Source organism: Haliotis cracherodii, unplaced genomic scaffold (genome assembly GCF_022045235.1).
Source record: "Haliotis cracherodii isolate W230 unplaced genomic scaffold, xgHalCrac1.p SCAF_16, whole genome shotgun sequence".
NCBI lineage: Eukaryota > Metazoa > Mollusca > Gastropoda > Lepetellida > Haliotidae > Haliotis > Haliotis cracherodii.
The window spans coordinates 1,678,725-1,691,922 of NW_027266271.1; the positions used below are offsets into that span (position 1 = coordinate 1,678,725).

The 13,198-nt window shown below is 41.2% G+C and overlaps 1 protein-coding gene and 1 pseudogene across 2 annotated transcripts in view; one reads left to right on the forward strand and one right to left on the reverse strand.

Moving 5' to 3' along the window:
• LOC139463729 (islet cell autoantigen 1-like) overlaps positions 1 to 13,198 on the forward strand; it is a 341,431-nt gene that overhangs the window by 280,327 nt on the left and 47,906 nt on the right. The gene's annotated exons all lie outside the window — the stretch shown is intronic.
• LOC139464091 (tripartite motif-containing protein 2-like) lies at positions 1,584 to 3,602 on the reverse strand (annotated as a pseudogene).

A 13,198-nucleotide genomic window follows, 5' to 3' on the forward strand; every position in this document is an offset into this window, starting at 1 on the left:
TGTCCGTCTGTCCGTCTGTAATCATTGTTTGTCCGGAGCATATTTCCTAAACCATACAACCTAGCTTCACAAAACTTGGTACACTTACCGATCAGGCTCAGTAGTAGTGCCTTTTGCTATTTAGAGATTTTTAGAATTTTATATTTTTGTCGTTTCCATGGAAATATGAAATTAGGAAATTTGAGGGTAGTGCTCTTGTCTGGACCATATCTCCCGAACCATACAACCTAGCTTCTCAAAAGTTTTTACACCTATCAAGCAGGTTATGTAGTGGTGCCTTTGCTATTAACAGATTTCTTTGTTTTTCTTTTTTCAATTTAAATTGAAAATTGATAGCCTTAGGGAAATGTCCTCGTCTGGAGCATATCTTCTAAACCATGCGAGAGAGATTCACCAAACTTTATGCACATATCAATCATGTTCACTAGTAGTGCAGTTTGTTATTTATAGATTTTAATCTTTTTAATTTGTAGCCCCTGACATTTGAGATCATCAGAAAGTGAGCTACATGAACCAATATTTAATAACCTTCATTATATTTCTGGTTTTGGCATCAAGGAAAAAGATTTCCTTACCTATCTAAATACATTTGAAGGTACACACAGTTTACTGACATGCCACGTTGGGGGGATATGTCATCTTCAGATGACTCTTGTTTAGTAAATAAAAATGTGTTCATTACTACATGTACATGGTCATAATTGCCACTTTCAAGTGTTTCAACGCAACATGTTTCCCTGTACATCCACTCAAATCTACGTTTGTGTTTGTTTGATTTTTATAAATTGCTCAAATAACCGTGTAGTTACACACGTAATGTACATGTACATAAGGTGCATACAGACATGTCATCATATATTAACCAATCAAAGCCTTGGTCTCACATTAGTATGGTTACAAGGCTTGTTAGGCTTTGTAATTCACTGTCATCGATCGATAATGTCGATCGGACCATGTTTCTTCCGAGAAACTATAATATAATAACAACAGTTTGTTACCTTATATAGAATCTACATATATAACATCCAGTCCTAAAATAATACACTGTACTTTGATTCATTTATACTAAAAACTTTTTTTATTTTTTTACGCATGCATTTTGAATCATCCTCAATGATCAGTGTTACATAGATCTACATGTCCCATGCCACTGTGAAACACTTGCGCCACAGTTCTATACACTGCCAACATTACGTAATGTGAACATCAGCAATGAATATCTGTACAATGCTCTATTCTAGTACGCAGGGTTGGGATCTTGGACCCCGATGACAGCGGTACAGCGAGGAATCACTGTATATCTAACTTGGTTTTGCTTGTTTAATAATGTTTTGAAATGCGCTCATTGTTATAAAAAGAAGTATCTGATGGGGATAAGTGTAGTAATCTATATACATATATGCTGTTGGAGATGATTTTGTAATCATTCCTAAAACACAACTCATCATAGCAGACACGTTTTGACATACATTGTCTGTATTTCACCTCTGGCCAAGGTGCAAGTGACCTTGTGTTATCAACAGATTCTTCACTGAAACTGAACCTTAATCTTCTGGATTTATTTTTACATCCCAACATTGTGATCAAATATATTTAAATATTTTGATTTTTCCAAGTGCCTCGGCTACAACAAGGTGACCATCACTGTCCAAATTGATTGACACTGGATGGCAGAGTTTGTCTTGTTTTGTAAGGAGGAACTTTAAGAATCTACCATCAGGGAGCAACAGATGTATTCGGCTGTTTTGGTGGTCAGCAACAAAGATATATCCATGGCTGTCAATGCAAACACCATATGGCTGCAGTATTTGGTTCTGGTGTGTGCCGTATGTCCCATACTGAGTCAGGGATTCTCCTTTGGGATTAAGTATTTTAAGGTTAGGAGCAGCTTGATCTGTTACCACCAAGTCACCATTGTTAGTCATAGTGATGTAATAGGGGTCTGTCAACAGCTGATCATAATTGTTATCCATAGCCCTAATTGTTGATAGAAGTTCCCCACTTGTTGGATGAAAAGTCATTATTTGATGTAAATGACAGTCTACCACAATGATTTGTCCATTCTTATTTGTGGTTATTCCTCGAGGATGCCGACAGTGACCAGTGATTGCTGTTACACAGTTTCCTAATTGATCAAATATCTTCACATCTTCATTCTTGTAGTCAGTGACAGCAATATTGCTATTTTGCAGAATTGTGACATCAAATGGACTTCCTAGTGCATGATCTCCTTTGCCTGGGAATTCTCTTTTAAGCTTGCCTTCTTTTTCAAATATTTTCACTTTCTTGTTGTCCCTGTCCACAATAACAAAATCCTTCTCTTGAGTCACAGAGATGCCAGTAGGCCAAGCATCAACTGAGTCCGTATTAAGTTTAGTATCAAACACAGCCATTAGTTGAGGAGTTTGTAGGACAGAGGGCATCACAGTTGGGGCTGTCCGACGTGGTTGTGGAGAATCATCTTGATCAAATGGAACGCTGCTGATATTGAGATGGCCAAACATTATTTGTGCATTCATCTCTGTTAATGAACCTAATGTGAATCGAGTCATGAGCCTGTGACTTAAACCATCAGGTTTCATGTGTCTCATTTGGTTGATCCTTTCAGCAATTGATTTGAACATTAAAATAATTTCTTCTGGTTTCCCAAATCTTTCCAGATAACCAAGAAGATTTGTATTTTCTTGTATCGATATTTCTGCAAGTTTGAGATCATTGCATTTAGCTTGTAGTTTTCTGACCTCTTTCTGGCATGCCTCATTTAGCTGGTCTAACAGCTGTTGTCTCTGTTGATCAATCAGTTTATGTAAGCTATCTGCTTGGTCTGTGCTCTCTTTGCTAATTTCCTTCTGGTTCTTGTTTATATTTGTCTCATGTGTGTACAGGAAAGCAACATAGTTCTGTATTGCTGGTACTTGTGTCTCCAGTTCTTGTAAAAACCTCATCAGCTGCTTCTTGTACTTGGATAGTCCAGGTTCCACTGAGGACACCTTGTGATCAGCATGAGCCTCGAGGGCACAATCTTGGCATATTACCTGCAAGCAGTTTTCGCACATTACATTCAGATGACTTTCTTTATGGTCAGAACACATAATCTGCTGATGGCTTCGTATATCATGATCATATAAACCCTTTCTGATCTGCTCATGTGGAGCAAGTTTATGATCCCGTGTGACTCGTGTACGGTGGTGTGCACGTGTGCATGGATCACACATGTCGTCCTGACATTCCAGACACAGAGTTGTAGCACTTATCTTTTTCCCATCAAATGCTCAGTACTCACATAAACGTGAGTTTGCTGCTTTTAACTTCAACAGCTGACACAAGTTAAGTAAGAACATGTTAAGCTGGTTGAGACTGATGTCTGGCTTTATGACTGCTGACTTGCATGTAGGGCAGGTTAGTTGTAGCAATGAGTTGCCATTCCTGCTGATGTCCGATTTAAGATGAGACACACATGAGACACAGAAACTATGGAGACATGGCAAGAGCACAGGCTGACAGTACTGCTGCTGGCAGATGTCACAATACAGAAAGTCACTCTGAACCAGTTCTGACAAAGTCATTGTTTGGTCCTTGCCCACTGCCTCAGAGTATGCCATGTTGAAGAACTGAAGATGAGAAACATTGCTCAGTCAAAAATAAATTATGTAAGTATCTTATTTAATAATTATCAATAATAAATATGTTTAACCCTTTTTTTGGCAGTGATTTCATTTACTACATCCTTGTTGTCTTTTAAATTTTAATATTAGGTGAAACATGTCAAGTGTTTTGTAGGGAACCAATATCTTTAAGGTTTTGGTTACAGTGTAATTTTAATACAATGCCTGTTCACCAAACCAAATCTTCTCTGAAACCTGAACACCAAGACAGTTCTAAACAGACTACCTCAAACCATTCATCGCATCCCCTGACCATACATGCGCAGCCCACAGCCCTTGGTGATTACAGTAATTCATGCCAAACACCTCCAAGATTGTAGTGGAGAGTAAAAGAGATGCACACTGGATGAGTGCTCTTATGAGCAGATCTGCCAGGAGACTTGCTACTCCTGTGCACATGTCCAGGGACAATTTGTAGGAAATGATGATAGATAGAACTTGCATTTAGGCTTACTCCCTGCACATCTCAGTTGCAAGAACAGGAATCTATTTGTACCATCATAATCCTCTCTAGGTCAGTGGGTTATAAGAGCCCATGTGTCCCCTCCACATTAACCTGTCCACCAGGCAATCAAAGAGTTCACCCCTCAATTTGCAAGAAAGATGATGTTAATTGCATGTCATTTAGCCCGGATGTGTTGGACTTTAATCACTGGTTTGTCTGGAACATACTGTCCTATTTGGTGGTTGACATCATTTTGGTTGAATATTGCTGAGTGTGGCTAAAACATCTTACAAAATAAAATACAGCTGGTAGAGATAGAATTGCTGGTGCATCCTTGCTGGTGAAAATAGAGCATTTCTGCTTCATTATCACATCCTAAGTTGAAACAACATCCTCACAGCAGCATATCAGAAGTCAAGCCAAATACTTTCTCTCATTTCCATATCCAGGATAGAGACAATGACACCTGTAGTGTCACATGTAGTCATCAAATGATTCAAGTTTTCCCTATGTGAGGTAGGAACATTTGACAGTTGGGTTAATGTGGTGAAAGTACACCTTCAAATCTCTCTTTCAATCTCATGAGTTCAAAGAATGTGAATTGTAAAGCGTTACAAGTGTGTGAGTGAAAATCGTAAGATTGTTCTGTATATTGTCCGCTCTCCTTCTTATCTATAGGACCTATGAAGATCCAGGTTAAAATAGGTCTGCAGCAACCCATGCTTGCAGTAAAAAGCGGCTATGATTGTCGTAAGAGGCAACAAACAGGATCGGGTGGTCAGGCTTGCTACTTAATTGATGCATGTCATCGTATCCCAATTGCGTGGATTGGTGCTCATGATGTCAATCACTGAATTGTCTTGTCCAGACTCAATTATTAACATACTGCCGTCATATAGCTGGAAAATATTGCTGAGTGTGGTGTTTAACAACAAACAAACAAATCTTATCTATAGCTTTCTTGATAGGTTTCTGAATGGTCATGCAGCAACCTTTGCTAGCAGCATATGATGAACCTATTAGGTAGGTGGAGATGTATTTTGTTATCAGTAAATCCATGACATACCTTATCTTTCAACTTATCAGGTGTGTAGGCCCCATGCTGAGTAGGACACTAGTCACTTCAGCTTGTTTTAAAACAAAGATGGTTGGGTAGCCTTGTGATTAAAGCTTTTCACTCATCAAGCCCAAGACCCGGGTTCGATTACCCACATAGGTACAATGTGTGAAGTCTGTTTCTGGTGTTCCTCGCTGAGATATTGCTGGAATATTGCTAAAAGTGGCGTAAAACCATACTCACTATATTAAAATGACCGTCTGTTTTTGTCAAACACATTTAGTGATATGGACATCTTTCATGTAGTTAGCCAAAGGAGTAAATTATGTCAAGTTTTGATATGTTATAAGGCCAGACTAATTATCCCCTGCCCCAACGAAGTTGGCGGGGATATTGAAATGGGTTCCGTCTGTCCGTGCGTCCGTGCGTCCGTGTGCGGGTGTGTGCATGTATCCCAAAATCGTTTTCGGAGCATAACTCAGAATCCGTTAAATATTTCTATACAAAACTTTGCATGTCTATCAGACTGGTGCCTTTTGCTATTTAATAATTTTAGAAATTTTTATTTTTTACATTTCCATGGCAACAAGTTGGGCTTAGGTTCTATTAGGGTGGTGTTCATTTCCAGAGCGTAACTCAAAAACTGTTAAATACTTTTTTACAAAACTTTGCATGTCTACCAGGCACATACTGAACTGGTGCCTTTTGCTGTTAGGAATTTTAGATATTTTAATTCTTTACGTTTCCATGGCAACAAGTTGGACCTATGTTCTATTAGGGTGGTGTTCATTTCCAGAGCTTAACTCAAAAACTGTTAAATACTTTTTTACAAAACTTTGCATGTCTACCAGGAACATACTGAACTGGTGCCTTTTGCTGTTAGGAATTTTAGATATTTTAATTCTTTACGTTTCCATGGCAACAAGTTGGACCTATGTTCTATTAGGGTGGTGTTCGTTTCCGGAGCATAACTAAAAAATCTTTAAATACTTTCTTACAAAACTTTGCATGTCTACGAGGCACATACTGAACTGGTGCCTTTCAGATTTAGCACTTATAAAAAGTTTTATTTTTTACGTTTCCATGGCAACAAGTTCGACTTAGAAAACAATAAGGGTATGGTTCGATTCCAGATGAAATTTTCCACATTTATCAGACACATGCTGAATTGTTGCCTTTTGCTATTAATGAATTTTAGAGGTTTATATTACTGCCTACTGGGCATTATTTTTTACGGAGTTACGGCCCTTGGTCAATGCTATTTTTACTTGGTGCATAGTGTGTGCAATTGGGGCAAGTTTTCTCAGAAACTACTGAAGTTAGCTTATCTAAGTGATACTTATAAAGACTGAGTTATCCATAGAAGGGACCAATTGTGTATATTAATTTCACATTTGATCATTTTTTTCTAATGACTTTAAGTCGCCAAAGTGGCTGTCCCTTTTAAAGGCTTTATAGGACTCTTTTGTATAGTTTATGTTCACTACTAATTTATGAACAAGCAAAATTCTAATGTGTCCTATGGCGGGGGATAGTGATAACTTTTCTTGTTTAGTTGCTTGTTATTCTGATTCCCTGGTGACTGGAGTCATTGCCCCTCAAGTAATTCTTGCAAGCCTCTACTACTTCAGTTCCAGATATCCTGTATTTTGGCTGTCATCATGCTATAAAACCTATAGATTTCCAACAGAAGTCCTTATACTAATGGCATATCCCTTTCTAAACATCTTCACATCTTTCCCTTCTGTGTTCCTTTTAACGGAAAAAAGAAGAAGAAGAAATTAGGGGTTTTTTTAGTTGTCATAACATGAAACTTTATCGTTTTCACACCATGTAATGAATGAATTTCAGTTTACGTTGGTTACAAGAAGACTAGACCGTGTTTCTCACCTGCGTAGAAGCTGAAGAGGATATGTTACCCTGGCGTTTTATTTTCTTTGGTGATAAACATGTTGTGGGAAACAAGATGGTGTCTCCTCCACAAACATGGAAGTGCAGAGCTGTTCAGTATATAGATGAGTCCAGTTTGCTTTTCTCCCAAGGGATGAATTTCTCAGCATCAGTAAATCCTGGAAAATGTCAAAAAGGAGTGAAACGGTCAAGAAGAAAACATCTGATTCTGACATGGCATAATCCAGTCAGTTGGAACCTTCTTAGTATGCAGGAGATCAAACCCAGGACTTATGTCTAGTGTCTGATACTCCATCTGATCTGATCCAGATGTCTACAATTCTGATGATCCACCTGCTGTTGACTTATTCGTTTCACAACCATCAATTGACTAAAAACCAGGAGTTTTCAACAGACGTCCATTTCACTTTCAATTACATACAATTAGTTGTTCCTCAATAGCACTATAGCAACCCAAGCTATGACATGCGTAATGGAGGGAAACCTCACTTCTTTCCTCTGTGTGCTTGAGTAAATGATCAAGCACTTGATTGTAGTGACATTTAATCTAAGATTGTTCTATTGTTTTCTTAAAAAAGATATATTAAGTCATATTAAAAGATGCTAATTGTAGTGAGGATCATACTCACATAAGTATTGCTGGTGTGAGTGTGTTTGTGAGGTCGTCATGGAGTCTCCCCCTCTTCCTGCTTGTAAGAAGTGTGGCCATTTGATTATCATGGGAGATCCTCACAGCAACCCCTGGAAGTGCAGAGAAGCTAAATGCACTGAAAAGGCAAGATGTGATCAGTGCTCTACTCTGTCTAAGAAGGCATTCAACAAACTAGCAGAAGCCTTGACTAAAGCTAGAAGAAGATAAGCTGCTAAGAAGAAGGTCGGCGTGAATGCGGTCAACGTGAATGCGGTCAACGTGATTGCGGTCAATGTGATTGTTCAGACCACAGCCACAGCTGTACAGCCTACCCCAGATGACAATACGGACCAGCCAGGTAAAAGCTCCAAGCTTTACCCTCCCGTGAGACACGGCATCTAGATCTCCGCATGGGTCCCGTCTGGGTACCGCAAGACCATCTTCCTCACCTAAGACACCGTGCAGTCACCACACAGACCCCACGGTAGCCCAGCAGACTGTTACGGGAGCGTCACTTCAACCGCATAGTCACCATCAACCGACGGAACCGAAGCCGACTGCTCGGACCGCACGAGACTGTCCAGGGTCTACTGACCGAGACGGAGATTACATCATGGGACAGCCTAGCAGTTGGCACTCGTCACAAGCCGCATGGATCCTACTCATAGCGGAGTCCTGGACACCAGCGGATGATTAACCGCACCGGGAACACGTTGAGTGTATGGATTATGACGAACATCCAACCCTCCCGGGAGTTACCCATGATCATTCTGAGGCGGAATCGCACTTATATGAGGAGATTAATCAGTTTGAAGATTCACCCCAGCAGGATTTATACAGAGAGATACAGCTTTGTGGAACTTATTGAGGGGTTATATCATCTTATGCCTATACTCCAACCTACAATGACAGAAAATTCACAACCTAAGATGCCGGAATACAGAGGATGTCATGCTCCTACATCATCTCAACATATCCACCAGACATTGCCATGGCCAAGTGTTGCAGGCAAGGTGGCACATAAGGCTTCTGAAAGTCTACTCAAGCTCAGACATGATGGCTGGCTACCCTTACCTCTATTGAAGTGGAAGTTGTATAAAACCCATGATTCTCCACTGCCGGACCATCAAGTTTTGGACGAATACTTGATGAAGCTAGTACGCAACCCTAATACTAAAGTCATGTTACCTGCTGCCCAGATTAAAGACCTGTCTATGGCATCCAGACATTCAATGGACATTGGCACATATAACAACTCGCCGGAATCAGACACATCATTCCACCATTGCACCATTGCAGACATCATTTGGGCAGATCAGGTCGGACTCATCCATAGCATTCGACACCGTAGTCAGAATGCAGGAAGACTTACTCTCCACCCAAGTCAGGATGTCTTCACAGCTACTTTTGTACAGCATCAACAACTACCAGCACAAGAGCTGTTTCCAACCACACAAAGGTTGATAATGTCACAACCGATATCTGCTCCCAAGATGTTCAATGGCAAATTGGGACATGTCAGACAAGACACAACTGAATGATTCCAGGTGTCAACTATCAACCTAGCTGCCAATGTACATACCGAAGCATTCCTGGGATCAGAAAGACTTGTCATATAAACAGCCACCTAAGAAGAAGTTTGTTCCCTCCGGGAAGGATTCATTCCAACCGAGTCGAGGGGTATGACAAACATCAATCTTTTATGGATTCGTTTCGTCAGCCCTGCTACAAGAAACAAGGATCTTATAGCCAGGGCAATCCGGGGGCAGAGGTGAACGCAGGTTCTGACTTCCTTGCCAACCATTCCGCCGTTATTGACCCTTTCAACCTGGTTATGTCTATTGACTAAGATTTACGCCTACCGTCTTTCAACATAATGCCGCCTCGGGGGCCAGTGGGAGGGCGTCTTCTGTCATATGCCAATAATTTGAAACAGATAACGTCCGACCGCCAGGTCTTAGACGTCGTGGCTCATGGATAAAAACTGCATTTCAAGAGGCATCCCATCCAGGCAGACCCATGAAGACCTTGGGTAGTATAGGTCTTCAGCAACCCATACTTGCCGTAAAAGGTGACTTTGCTCGTCGTAAGACGCGATTAACATGATCAGGTGGTAAGGCTCGCTGACTTGTTTGATGTATGTCATCGATCCCAATTGCGTGGATCGATGCTCATTATTTTAATCACTGGATTGTCTTGGCCAGACTCCATTATTTACAGACCAGGGTCATACAGCTTGAATATTGCTGAGTGCAGCATTAAACAGCAAACCAACCAACACCATCCTGGCATATCCGGTCCATCAGCTGCAGATTTCGTCAAGTCGAAGCCATGCTAGCGGCCACAGATCTGACCATCAGGAAGCTACTAAAGAAACGAGGGATTTGGAAACTCATCGGAGATCAACAAGACCAAAGGTTTTTATTCTCTGGTATTCTTAGTTCCGAAGAAGAATTCGCCCGACATTAGGATGATAATAGACTTAAAGATCCTCAACAAATCCTTCCTTGATACCTCCTCCAAAGTTCCAGATGGAATGTGTATGGAAATTGCGATCATCTTTAAGGACAGGAGATTGGCTCATCAGCCTCGACCTTCAAGACGCCTCCTATCTTCATGTCCCGATACACCCATCATCACGGAGGTACCTTCGCAATCAATGGTCGACGATATGAGTTTCATATCAATAGCCCCTTGGCTGTTTACCAGGATTACAGCGCCAGTCATCAGGTTTGCCCACCTCCATCTAGTACGAATGCATGGGTACCTGGACGATTTCCTGGCACCAGACCAAGAAGAAGCTCATTTTCACCAGAACATGCTATTTCTGGTTCAGCTATTTCTGACCTACCCAGGCTTCCTAGTGCTCCAAGTTCGAGACCACTCCGGTTCAAGACATCAGATGCATCAGAGTGTGTTTCCAACTCCACAAGGGATATCTATGTCCACCAGAGGATCGATTCGTCAAGACTATTACGATAATTCAATCCCTATCAATTCAACCCAGCAGGTCTCATAGCCACGATCAACACCACAGTAGTGGCATCCATTCAGAAACATGGAGGAACCAGATCCAGTTTTCTGATGAGTGAGACTACATGATTGTTTGCCTTGGCAGATCCCTCCAGTTGCCGGATGGAAGTGAGACATAGTCCCGAGAAGCTGAACATCCTTGCCGAGAGCCTTTTCCGCCAGGGGATAATAGTGGCAACTGAATGGACCTTACATCCCGAGATCTTTGCTTGGATAACCACGTTATTGGACACACCGCCTCTAGATCTCTTTGCCACCTGTCTAAACAATCAACTTATGGTTTATGTCAGTCCAGTTCCCGATCCAATGGCTCTCCAGATCGATGCGCTATCGATGGATTGGCGGGTCTGTTTGCATAAGCATTCCCACCAAAGTCTCTCCTGGACAAGGTCATCCACAAGGTGTAGGAGATGCATTGAATGATAATCTTGATGGCACAAATCTGGCCAAGCAGAGTGTGGTTCCCCAGATTATTAAGTCTATTAATGGAAGAGCCTCTCCAGTTACCTCTCCATTGAGATCTGTTACGACAGCACAGGTCAAACATATTCTACAGCAATCTGCCCAGCCTACATCTAACCGCCTGGAAGTTATCACGCAAAAGATGCAGATATCTAAGTACTCTGGACTTGCCTCTGAAGCTGTGGCAAGATCATGGAGACCTTCATCCTCCCTTATATATGACAATGGAGGGATAAGTACGTCCAGCGGAGAAGATGACAAGGGATTATAACTAATACAATTTCCATCCCTACGATGGCAGACTTTCTACTACATCTACGTCAGGACAATAAGTTCTGACATGGGACATCTGACATCCCATTTTAATAGACTAATGAGATCCTTCCTACAAGAAGATGTTCGCACACCTCGTATCATCCCCAAGTGGAATCTGTCTGTTGTGTTTTAACAGAATCTTACGAGCCCCTAAGGCCACCTTACTCCAAAAATTCAGAAAAGCCTCCTTCCTCCTTCATTCTTCTCCTAGCCATGGCAAGAGTTTCAGAACTCCATGCTCTGGACTATTCTAGTCTGACCCATGATCAACATTGGACTTCAATTACTTTAAGATCGCTCCCAGATTTTGTAGCCCAAAGTCAGTTTACCACCATGTGTCCGTTGGGCCATGGACACTTACTATTCCTGTCTTGGGGCCTACAGTGGATCACCCAGACAGGCTTCTCCAATCAGAGCTCTCAAGTTCTTTCTCTTGGCTACAGACCCACATAGAAGCCACTTTTATATCTTAAATCTTCCGTTGCAGCGAGTTATACACAGGCACAGAATTCCACTCCCCGTCTTGGTTCCTGCTCAGCTCACAAAATCAGAGGATCCGACACCGGCAGCATCAGATTGATGCACCCTTGATTATCCTGTCTATTAGGTGTCGGATGGGTTATTGGAACCTTGAGTACCAACTGCTTCAAGAACTAGGTACAGATGACTGGAGGTGACGTCAGTGAGGTGATAGCAGTACAAGGCCCATCTAATCAGGAAATGACGTCTTTTGGTAGAAATAGACCATAAGAAACGTTGTTATCCAATGTAACGGAAGTGACGTCAGCACCGGAAATATAACGGTTATTCTAGTGAAGGTATCACGTATTTGACTGATTCTTGATGCATTCTGATTTTCAAGTCCTCAAGAGAAATTTCAGAGGAAATTATCTCGGGTCAGGATTAGAATCAGTGATTAAATGGTTTCCAGAAGAGGACTACTGTCAATTACACAGGGAGTTACTGGAGGCAGATCCCGCTGGGTCCCTCTGGTATATTCTGGTAAAGATGTAAAATAGAGGTAGAGGATTCACAAGAATTATCGAACAACAGTTATCATTGTTAATAATTCTAAGAATACTACCTCTATTACATCAGGAGTACTCCCACCCAACTCCCCAATTCAGCTACCTCTAGTGGTTTCCCGCCATTATGCAGGTCATAGCTAGGGTTGCTATAGTGCTATTTGGGAACAAATAATTGTGTGTAATGGACAGTGAAATGGACGTCTGTTGAAAATCTGAAAATTTAGTTAGTGTGACTGCCATAAATCCTGTATTTTGGCTTCAAAGATGTAATACAGGTAGTATTCTTAGAATTGATAGCAATGATAACTATTGTTTGAAGTCCTTGGCATTATTCTGGAAACATTCCTTTTGAGGTGATTTCGGAATTATATGCACCAAAACTGGTCAAAGCAACAAGGATGATTATTTGGTACCATTGCGTTCCCCAAACTGCTGGATATATGGAAAACCCCAAATTCTCATGGGAATCATGTATTTTTAAAAACAATTCATTAGAATGTCAACTATCCAGGGTTACCAAGTATACTACTTTAATATAATCCATCCCACCCACCATCCCACCCACCATCCCAATATTCTGCAACTGGGATGGCTGATGCTAGAAAGCAGAAACCTATCATTGTGGGTTTGAATCCCGGTTCGCCCCAATTA